Below are 12,044 nucleotides of genomic sequence, written 5' to 3'. Positions count from 1 at the left end.
TTGTTTATACAATGTAAGTCCCATGACTCTTGCACCCCATTCTTTACATTAATTAATTCCAACTTGTGTCAGGTGAGTCCCAGGTCTCCCATGGCTGCTAGTGCTAGGGAAAGACTTGCCTTTAAAAGCTGTGTGCAGGTAAGCCTTAAGCCCAGATAAAATAGCATAGCATTTGATCATGTTAGGACTGACCAGAATGGGAAGACTTTGGCGTGAACCGAACCCTGAAGAACTCCTACAGGGGGAGAGGCAGGAGGGGAGGATGAACCAGAAATGGATACAGAGAAGGAGTGGTTAGCGAGGTGTGAGGAGAACCATGCAAGGAGAGAGCCAGAGAGACCAAGAGAGAGAAGGGTTTGCAGCACGAGGGGGTGGTCAACGGTGTCACAGGCTGCATAGAGGTCCAGGAGGATGAGCAAATAGAAGTGGCCCTTAGATTTAGCTGAAAAAAATTCATTGCCAGAGCAGTTTCAGTGGATTAGAGGGGGCAGAAGCCGGATTGGAGAGGGTCAAGGAGGGAACTGTCATAGAGGTATCTAGTGAGGTGGTTGCAGATGACCCTGTCGAGTAGTTTAGAGGCAAGCGGAAGAAGTGAGATAGACTGGTAGTTAACTAGAGAAGTGGGGTCAAGATTGTTTTTTTTGAGAATGGGAGAGATAAGTACATGTTTGAAGGAATAAGTGATGATGCCAGTGGAGACTGAGAGACTGAAGAAGTGTGCAAGGTAGGAGCAGGCAGTAGGGGAGAGGAAGTGCATGAGGTGAGAAAGGATGGGATCCAGGTTGCAAGTAGAAGGGGAAGAGGAAAGGATGAGGGAGTGAATTTCTTCACCCAAGGTAGGGGGAATGGAGCATAAGAGTTGGCTGATAGAGGAAGGCGGAGTGATGAGGCTGACAGGAGGATGGTGGAAAGAGGAGATGTAAAGGTGAAGGTGAAGGTGAACCTGCTGCTGATGCAGGTGCAGGTGCTGCTGGGAAATGGAGTATAGTTGATTAACTGCTGCATACTGGAACAGCAGGAATCACAGATACAGCAGCAACGGTAGGAACGTTGGTTGGAATAGCATAATACAGTAATTTCTCAGTCAGCAGTAACCAGGGCTTCCAGTCCTCACAACTTCATGTTTAACCTCATGTCATGAATTTGGTCATGTTTGGAAAATGGAAAATGTTAGGAAAATTGGTGCAAACTGTAAGCGCAGTAAAATAAATTCCCATCTGCAAGTCTTATTAAAGCATACTTCTCAAAATTCACACATGCGAAATTGGGACAATATAAGCCATGCCTCTAACCAAACCCTGGCCCCAATCCTCCCAGAAAAGCTCACTGGTGTAAAACTCCACCTATTCTTTGTATGCTCTGCCCCTTCTGAGGTCTGCGAAGAGAAAACAACAGTTGGGAGGTATGATTAAAGGACCATCCTTGGCCATACAGATCTCCTGGCAGCATGCAACTGAGCACATGTAGCAATCAAGCACCACAAAAAGGTAAATATGCACTCCCTTCTTAAAGCCATTAGTTTTTGGTATCAGGAGGAGCAAATTCAAAGCCTCCCTGGACCAATGAATGTCCCACTACTGTAAACCATTGTTATAATATTTATAGTCCTATTTATCAATAGGCTCCGGCAATAAGACTGATTTGTTTTTTATCCTTGCACTAGTGGCCAAAGAAGGGCTGTAGCCACCCTTTTACTGGAAAACCTAGGGTTACACACAAACTAATGTCTAACTTACCCCTGGGGGGCCATCTATCTCATCTTATACTGCTCGTTGTAGCAAAGCCAGGCCGGTCCTCCAAAGGCGCTATAACCATCACCGAATATGAGGGTAATAGCACAGACCAGTTATCAAGCCTCTTTTGCCCAATCACACTCTTAGGACCAATTTAGAAAAGTCCTAGGGATAAGCCTGTGATGTCTCCTGTCACAGTCTCCTTCCCCATCTCCTCTCTCTATTCTCGATCTGAATTAAAACGCTCTAATTTGACTAATGAAGAAATGTTCACATGAAGAAACGGAGCCTTTTCATACTCTAGGCTTATTATCCAAGAATTACAGCATGCCTTAACCTCAGCTGTACGAACACTTAATCATACACTCTTTTTTAAACAGAATTCCGAGAGATCAGCTATCATCATCATCATCATCATCATCATCATCATTTATTTATATAGCGCCAACATATTCCACAGCGCTTTACAATTGGGGACAAACATAGTAAACTAATAAACAAACTGGGTAAAACAGACAAAGAGGTGAGAAGGCCCTGCTCGCAAGCTTACAATCTATTGGACAATAGGAGTTTGACACATGAGGTTAAGTCTACATTTGCAGTCGGCCCAGCCAGACTGCAAAGGTAAAAGTGACTCATAAGCTAAATGATCCTGTCACACAACAATGGTGATCAAGGGGTAGTTGTATAACAGGTGGTATCAAGACCACTTACCCCGTTTGAGGTATTCATCATCATCATCATGATCATCATTTATTTATTCATAGAGCGCCAACATATTCCGTAGTGCTTTACAATTGGAGACAAACATAGTAAACTAATAATCAAACTGGGTAAAACAGACAAAGAGGTGAGAAGATATTGTGTTATTAATGTCCTTTGATAACGTTCAATATTCCTATACTTTACAATTTGCTGAGGTCTGCTACGATGGAACCTTTAATGAAGCATGAATGTGATTGGGAGAAAGACCTTGGCGCCCCACCAGAGAAAGATTCTAGGTGGAAGGTAAAACAGAAAGTTGCCAGATAGTTGGCATCACATTAGTTGAAGGAAACTCTTTTAAGTTTATGCGAGTTGGTTTATTATCAATGGTTTATTTATTTATCAATGCAGAGGGCACCGAGAGAAAGAAAAACACTAAAGGCCTGGTTCATGTTCGGACGCAAATGCATTTGCATGCCATAACTTACGTGAAATAGCTGTTCGCATGCTCAGAAACTGAACTTAGTTAATCTCCGAACACATTATATATATATTTGTATATATATATATATATATATATATATATATATATCGATCAGAAAATAAAGAGAGAATGCCAACACATAGTGTAGAGCTTTAAAAACACATAAATTGTATGCTTATCTGATGTATATGATAGTAATAGATCCTCAAGCTTCCAGGGATAAAAGTAAACACGGAGCTATGGCTCGAACAAAAAGGAGCAGATAGTGTAATACGCTCCAGAACATATGTCACAGTATGATCAAAAGAAGTAATTAATCATCCAAAAATTTATTAAGCGTAAAAGACAAGCAAATGCCCACACATTAGTATCATATAAAAAGGCTTATCTGTAGTCCACCAATAGGAACATTCTTCTCAAGATATATACGCCCTGGCAAGATAAAGAGAGATGTCCCAGCACAGCTTATAAGTGGAGGATACAGTCTGCCAAAGTGACGCATTTCGTCATTCGCGACAGTCTCAAAGGGTTTAACCACACAAAACGATAAAGATAGTATGCTTATCTGATGTATATGACGGTAATAGATCCTCAAGCTTCCAGGGATAAGAGTACACACGGAGTTGCTCCCAATGTGCTCAGACACTGTGCGGTGGTGGTTCCTGCTATATATAAATATATATATATATATATATATATATATATATATTATATGATGAATATTTCACTGTAGCATTTGCATGAGCGTCAAACATCAAACCTCGAATCATGAAGAGAAGAAACTATTCAGAAACTATTCAAGAAGAGAAGAAACTATTCAATAATGACTAGGGATGTGCACGGGCGACTTTTGAGGTCTCGTGTTTTGTGTTTTGGATCCGGATTTTCTCGATGTTTTGGGTTCGGATTTGTTTCGCAAAACACCTGCCGAAAGGTTTTGGTTCGGATTTAAGGTTTTGGATTCAGATTTTTTTTGAAAAAAGCATAAAAAGTTAAAAAATCTATTTTTTGGGCTTATTTTCACTCCTACGCTATTATTGACCTCAATAACATTCAATAACAAGCATTTCCACTAATTTACCGTGTATTCTGAACACCTCACAATATAGTTCTTAGTCCAAAACGTTGCAACGAGCTATCTTTCCTGGACTGCGTAGTGGAGTGGTCCCCACAATATAATAAGAAAACCATCAACTGGTCTTAATCGCACCAAAACATGTACCTGGACTGCGTAGAGGAGTGGGTCACCACAATATAAATTAAAAACCCTGAACTTGTATGATTCGCACCAATAATGTACCTGGACTGCGTAGAGGAGTGGGTCACCACAATATATATAATAAGAAAACCATCAACTGGTATGAATCGCACCGAATAATGTACCTGGACTGCGTAGAGGAGTGGGTCACCACAATATAAATTAAAAACCCTGAACTTGTATGATTCGCACCAATAATGTACCTGGACTGCGTAGAGGAGTGGGTCACCACAATATAAATTAAAAACCCTGAACTTGTATGATTCGCTCCAATAATGTACCTGGACTGCGTAGAGGAGTGGGTCACCACAATATAAATTAAAAACCCTGAACTTGTATGATTCGCACCAATAATGTACCTGGACTGCATAGAGGAGTGGGTCACCACAATATATATAATAAGAAAACCATCAACTTGTATGATTCGCACCAATAATGTACCTGGACTGCGTAGAGGAGTGGGTCACCACAATATATATAATAAGAAAACCATCAACTTGTATGATTCGCACCAATAATGTACCTGGACTGCGTAGAGGAGTGGGTCACCACAATATAAATTAAAAACCCTGAACTTGTATGATTCGCACCAATAATGTACCTGGACTGCGTAGAGGAGTGGGTCACCACAATATAAATTAAAAACCCTGAACTTGTATGATTCGCTCCAATAATGTACCTGGACTGCGTAGAGGAGTGGGTCACCACAATATATATAATAAGAAAACCATCAACTTGTATGATTCGCACCGAATAATGTACCTGGACTGCGTAGAGGAGTGGGTCACCACAATATAAATTAAAAACCCTGAACTTGTATGATTCGCTCCAATAATGTACCTGGACTGCGTAGAGAAGTGGGTCACCACAATATAAATTAAAAACCCTGAACTTGTATGATTCGCACCAATAATGTACCTGGACTGCGTAGAGGAGTGGGTCACCACAATATAAATTAAAAACCCTGAACTTGTATGATTCGCACCAATAATGTACCTGGACTGCGTAGAGGAGTGGGTCACCACAATATAAATTAAAAACCCTGAACTTGTATGATTCGCACCAATAATGTACCTGGACTGCGTAGAGGAGTGGGTCACCACAATATAAATTAAAAACCCTGAACTTGTATAATTCGCACCAATAATGTACCTGGACTGCGTAGAGGAGTGGGTCACCACAATATAAATTAAAAACCCTGAACTTGTATGATTCGCTCCAATAATGTACCTGGACTGCGTAGAGGAGTGGGTCACCACAATATAAATTAAAAACCCTGAACTTGTATGATTCGCACCAATAATGTACCTGGACTGCGTAGAGGAGTGGGTCACCACAATATAAATTAAAAACCCTGAACTTGTATGATTCGCACCAATAATGTACCTGGACTGCGTAGAGGAGTGGGTCACCACAATATAAATTAAAAACCCTGAACTTGTATGATTCGCACCAATAATGTACCTGGACTGCGTAGAGGAGTGGGTCACCACAATATATATAATAAGAAAACCATCAACTTGTATGATTCGCACCAATAATGTACCTGGACTGCGTAGAGGAGTGGGTTACCACAATATTATTAAAAAACCCTACACAGGTCTGAATTCTACCCAAAAAGTTTATGGACTGCGTAGTGTAGTGTTCCCCACAATATTATTTAAAATTTTTGCAGCAACAGTCAACGTTGTTTAATATCTGATACACCTCTATCTGGACTGCATAGTGGAGTGGCCCCGGTACCCAATTTGGTACCGGGGCCACAATACCTCCTCCAAACATGGTACAGACCATTCGTCATTGAGATCCCATCAAGTATGTTAAAGACAGACAGGGTCGAAGTGTTATTGGTTGACTTTGTAAACCAAAAAACTGTCCCTGTTGCACATAGTCGTGCAATGAAGACTGACTTTTTCATTTAAAGGCACCATCTTTCAAGTGTAGTGTTTGTAAGTCATATTATACTTTTGGTAAAATTGGTTTATTTTGTTCCTCTTTATGGTAACTACTAATAGAATTAAAGTATTAAATAGAATTAAAGTATTAAATAGAGTGTTATAGAGTGGTAGTGTGATATAGAGTGGTCCCCACAATATAATAATAAAACCCTCAACTGGTCTGAATTCCACCAAACAAGTATCTGGACTGTGTAGTGGGGTGGCCCCGGTACCCAATTTGATATCGGGGCCACAATAAAATAAATACACCCTCAACTGGTCTGAATTCCACCAAACAAGTATCTGGACTGCATAGAGGACTGGCCACTGGCCACCTCAATATAATATATAGAAAACCTTCAACAGGTCAGAATTACACCCAAAAATAGTATCTGGACTGCGTAGAGTAGTGGGCACTGGGCACCACAATAAAATATATAAAAAAACCTTCAACAGGTCTGCATTACACTGCACATACGGCTGCTCCTCCATCCTCTCCATCATATACATGTTGGAGTTTCAGCGTGTGAAAACCTCTTGTTTTTGATAATGTCAGTGCATTTTGAATATTTTTAAATTTGCCCCACACCACTGAATGTACTTTATCTATGATACGCATCTATCTATCTTAACTGCGTAGTGTGGTGGCCCCGGTACACAATTTGGTACCGAGGCCACAATATAATTAAAAAACCCTCCACGGGTCAGAATTCCACCAAAAAAGGGTATGGACTGCGTAGTGTGGTGTGCCCGGAACACAATTTTTTACAGCGCCAACAATATAATTAAAAAATTGGGCATCAACTGTCACCGTTGTTTAATATCTGATACACCTAAATATGGACTGCACGGTGGAGTGGCCCCGGTAGTAAATTTGGTGCCGGGGCCACAATACCTCCTCCAACTTCCAAGTGTAGTGTTTATAAAGACAGACAGCTTTGAAGTGTTATTAGTTGACTTTCTTAACCCTAAAATTGTCCCTGTTGCAAATATTCGTGTAATGGACAGTTACTTTTTCATTGAAAGACTCAAGCTTTCAAGTGTAGTGTTTATAAAATATAAACAACAATACAGTAGTTTTAGAGCACGTCAATACCTCTTGTTTTAAATTATGACAGGGCATTTTACTTTTGGTTTAATTTCTTGAATTTGTTTAAATTTGGTTTTACTTTTTGAACATGGCAAACGACTGTTGATTGGTCATATAATGCAAAAAAAAAAGTTCCAAGATGGAATTGTCCTTGGGCCCTCACACCCACCCTTATGTTGTTGAAATAGGACATGCACACTTTAACAAACCAATCATTTCAGCGACAGGGCCTACCAAACAACTTTGGCTGAAATGATTGGTTTGTTTAGGCCCCCACACCAAAAAAGCTATTCATCTCTCCCTGTACAGACTAAACAGGCTCTACTGAGGCAAGATGTCGTCCTCATCCTCAACCTCTGATTCCTCTCCCCCTACAGTGTGTACTTCCTCCTCATCACACATTATCAATTCGTCCCCGCTGGACTCCACAACCACAGGTCCCTCTGTACTATCTGGAGGGCAGTGCTGTACTTCATTGAGGAATTGATTATTCATTTTTATAAACATCATTTTTTCAATGTTATGAGGAAGCAACCTCCTTCGCCGCTCACTGACCAGGTTCCCTGCTGCACTAAAAACTCTTTCCGAGTACACACTGGAGGGGGGACAACTCAGGTAAAATAGAGCCAGTTTGTACAGGGGCTTCCAAACTGCCTTTTTTTCCTGCCAGTAACAATATGGACTGTCTGACATGTCTACTTGGATGGTGTCAGCAAAGTAATCATCCACAATTTTTTCTATTGTGACAGCATCCAATGCAGCGAGAGTAGACATGTCTGCAATGGTTGGCAGGTCCTTCAGTCCAGACCAGATGTTATCAGCATCCCCGCCAGCGCCTCTTTTGGCAAAACTGAGCTTTTTCCTCGCAGCCATAGATGTGGAAGAAAATGAGGGTGGAGCTGTTGGCATGTCACGGTCCTCTTCAGAGGACAATCTCCTGACCAGCAGGTCTTTGCACCGCTGTAAACTTGTGTCCGCTGGAAACAGAGACACAACATACGCTTTAAACCGAGGATCAAGCACGGTGGCCAGAATGTATTCCTCTGACTTTAAAAGAGTGACCACCCTCTGATCCTGGCAAAGCGTACGAAGGGCTACATCCACAAGAGCTACATGCTTGGTGTAATCGCAATGGCTTACCAGCTCCTCCCTCACTTTCTCCAGCTGCTTCTGCAACAGCCTGATCAGGGGAATGACCTGACTTAAGCTGGCAGTGTCGGAACTGACTTCTCGTGTGGCAAGTTCAAATGGCTGCAGAACCTTGCACAACATGGAAATCAGTCTCCACTGCGCTTGACTGAGGCGCATCCCCACTCCTTTGCCTATGTCGTAGGTGGCTGTGTAGGCCTGAATGGCCTTTTGCTGCTCCTCCATCCTCTGCAGCATATAGAGGGTGGAGTTCCAGCGCGTCACAACCTCTTGTTTGAGGTGATGGCAGGGCAGGTTCATGCTTTTTTGATGTGCCTCTCGTCTGCGGTAGGCACTGGCTGAATGCCGAAAGTGTCCAGCAATTTTGCGCGCCACCACAAGCATCTCCTGCACACCCCTATCACTCTTGAGGTAATGCTGCACCACCAAATTAATGGTGTGGGCAAAACATGGGACGTGCTTGAAATTGCCCATATTTAATGCCCGCACAATGTTACTGGCATTGTCTGACACCACAAATCCCCATGAGAGTCTAAGTGAGGTAAGCTACTGGGAGATAATTTCCCTCAGTTTCTCTAATATGTTGTCAGCGTTGTGCCTCTTATTAAAGCCTGTAATACACAATGTTGCCTGCCTTTGCATGAGCAGCCATTTTGTAGATGCTGCTACTGATGCAGCTGTTGCTGTTGCTGCGGAAGGAGATGCATCTACCCAGTGGGCTGTCACAGTCATATAGTCCTTCGTTTGCCCAGAACCACTTGTCCACATGTCCGTGGTTAAGTGGACAGTGGGTACAACCGCATTTTTTTAGAGCACTGAGGACACTTGATCGTACTTCTCTGTACATTTTTGGTATCGCCTGCCTAGTGAAGTGGAATCTCGACAGGATTTGGTACCGGGGACACAATACCTCCATCAACCCTCTAAATCCCACTCCACTGATGGCGGACACCGGGCGCACGTCTAACACCAACATTGCAGTTACAGCCGCAGTTATACGCTTTGCAATAGGGTGACTACTATCGTATTTTGTGGTCATGGCAAACGACTTTTGGACGGTCAATTGTTTTGTGAAAGACTTAGCGATCTTACGACTTCCCCTCTGGGAAGATGACCGACTAACAGCAGCAACAGCAGCAGTGGCAGTAGTAGGCGTACCGCTGCAGGATTCCTCGGATGAATCCCGTATTGAGGAGGACTCAGTCTGGCTGCTGACTTGGGCTGCAGGACTGAATCTGATGGAGATCGTGGAGGAAGTTGAGGAGGAGGGTGTTGCTGGTGTGTATCCAACTGGACCACGGGATTTAGGTGTTCCTGTACCGATGACGGTCCTAGCCCCAGTTCCTGAACTAACCACTGAACTATGAAGGTTATTCAGGTGACGTATAAGGGAGGATGTCCCTAGGTGGGCAAGATCCTTACCCCTGCTTATTTGAGCTTTACATAAGCTACATATGGCCATACATTGGTTGTCCGGATTTGGATAAAAATAACTCCAGACCGAAGAGGTACATTTTTTGGTCTTCTGACCAGGCATGACGATGGGCTTTTTCATCCCATGGACATCAGCTGTTTCCCCCGCTGGTGCCTCATTTACAATAATCACATCACCATCCTCATCATCAAGTTCCTCCACAGCGCCAGCTACATCATCAATAGGCTCCTCCCGAGCCACCTCTTCCAGTACAGTGATGGGAAGGTCAGGCTTGACAACCACCAACACCCTTGGACTCGCCTTGAGGATTTGTGATAATTTCTCTTTAGAAGGCAGAGTTGTTTGCTGTTTTGTTGCTGACAGCATAACTCTCTTCAATTTTTTGTAGGGGGGGGGAGGAGGAGGAGGGATAAGATGCGTGGGTGAAGCTGAACCACTAGTCATGAACACGGGCCAGGGCCTAAGCCGTTCCTTGCCACTCCGTGTCGTAAATGGCATATTGGCAACTTTACGTTTCTCCTCAGATGATTTTAAGTTTCTCTTTTTGCTACTTTTTCTTAACTTGGGCTTTTTGGATTTTACATGCCCGGTACTACGAGATTGGGCATCGGGCTTGGAAGACGACGTTGATGGCATTTCATCGTCTATGTCATGACTAGTGGCAGCAGCTTCAGCATTAGGAGGAAGTGGGTCTTGATCTTTCCCTACTTTATCCTCCAAATTTTTGGTCTCCATTATATGTAGCACAAGATACTGCAGAATGTGTGAACTTGGTAATATTGCAGTACCAATGGACTTATACTGCTGGATTGGTTTTGCAAATTTGGTTATAATTACTTTTTTTTTTTAATTTTTTATTTTAATATTTTTTATAACTTTTTTTTTATTTTTTAAATACTTGGGAATAATGGGAAAATAACTATGCCCTTAGAAGCACAGAGCACAGGACACAGCACCACTGGACTGAACAGGACACAGCACAGGACCCAGCAGCACTACGGAACTCAGCAGGACAGAGCACAGCACACAGCACCACTGGACTGATACTGCAGAATGTGTGAACTTTGTAATATTGCAGTACCACTGGACTTTTACTGCTGAATGTGTGAACTTGGTAATATTGCAGTACCACTGGACTTTTACTGCTGAATGTGTGAACTTGGTAATATTGCAGTACCAATGGGCTTATACTGCAGGATTGGTTGTGCAAATTTTGTGGTAATTAAAAAAAAATTAAATTAGTTTTTGGTATTTTTTTAAATAACTTTTTTTTATTTTTTTAAACACAGGGGAATATTGGGGAAATAACTATGCCCTTAGAAGCACAGAGCACAGGACACATCACCACTGGACTGAACAGGACACAACACAGGACCCAGCAGCACCACTGACCTCAGAAGGACAGAGCACAGGACACAGCACCACTGGACTGAGCACAGCACAGCACAGCACTGAACTGAACAGCACGAGATATAGCAGGACAGAGGACCACCTAACACACCCTCCCTCTACCCTGATCAATGCCCGAGTGAAGATGGCGGCGACTAGCGGGGAATTTATAGGATCCGAGTATCGCGAGATCCGACAACGGGATTATGAGTCAGAGCCTCAGTTTCAGATTTGAATTTGGCGCCAATACTCGGATCCGACTCGGATCGGCAACGTTCGGATGGGCTCGGATTTCATAAATCCGAGTGCGCTCATCTCTAATAATGACATGTCATTATTTTGATATTCTGATCTCCAATACAAATAGACATATTTGTGGAAAAATAGGCATATGTCATCACAAAATACAATTTGTATATTTGCAGCTTCATTACCTTTATTGTGCAGAGTGAATATTGTTCATAGTGGTCTCTCCTTACCATCTAAATTACAGCTGTAGATTAACAGGTCAATGTTGGAATAATCACATATTGATAGCTATGAACTAAACAGATGTTTTCAATATTATCAGAACAGTGAATTTCTTATTTAAGAAGACCATTCTTCCGTGATATATCAATAAATTAAAAAAACAAAACACTCCTCTTTGCCAAACTTTGCGCAACCTTTTTCTACATACACCAACTGTCAGAGATTTGCAATATGTAACATTAAGAAATACTGGTAAACACAGTGACTAATTATTGAAACTGCCTGTGTGGGTGACTAAATATTTCAATAGGGTAAATGGCCCTTATCACTATGTAGTGGTAGATTGTTTAGATTGTAGTGAGAACACTGGGTATTTAAATGTTCACAGCTCAC

The sequence above is a fragment of the Mixophyes fleayi genome, chromosome 1 (genome assembly GCF_038048845.1).
Source record: "Mixophyes fleayi isolate aMixFle1 chromosome 1, aMixFle1.hap1, whole genome shotgun sequence".
NCBI lineage: Eukaryota > Metazoa > Chordata > Amphibia > Anura > Limnodynastidae > Mixophyes > Mixophyes fleayi.
The sequence above is the reverse complement of the archived record's forward strand: the minus strand, read 5'-3'. Positions refer to the sequence as shown.